Source organism: Panthera uncia (assembly GCF_023721935.1).
Source record: "Panthera uncia isolate 11264 chromosome C1 unlocalized genomic scaffold, Puncia_PCG_1.0 HiC_scaffold_3, whole genome shotgun sequence".
Classification (NCBI taxonomy): domain Eukaryota; kingdom Metazoa; phylum Chordata; class Mammalia; order Carnivora; family Felidae; genus Panthera; species Panthera uncia.
This window is the reverse complement of record NW_026057584.1, coordinates 8646857-8647247: the sequence shown is the minus strand read 5'-3', so window position 1 is coordinate 8647247 and position 391 is coordinate 8646857.

The following is a 391-nucleotide window of genomic DNA, read 5'->3' as shown; positions in this document are numbered from 1 at the left end:
TGAGTTCGAGCCCCGCGTCGGGGCTCGAACTCACAGACCGCGAGATCGTGACCTGAGCTGAAGTCGGACGCTTAACCGACCGAGCCACCCAGGCGCCCCAGAAATGTTTTATTTGGGGGCGCCTGGGTGGCTCGGTCGGTTGGGCGTCCGACTCCGGCTCAGGTCACGATCTCGCAGTAGGTGGGTTCGAGCCCCGCGTCGGGCCCTGTGCCGACAGCTCGGAGCCCGGAGCCCGCTTCGGATTCTGTGTCTCCTCCTCTGTCTGCCCCTCCCCTGCTCGTGCTCTGTCTCACTCTGTCTCTCAATAATAAATAAACATTAAAAAAATTTACGAAAAGAAATGTGTTTATTTTTAATGGGAGCAAGGAAGGGCGTTAAGTGGAAGCACCAT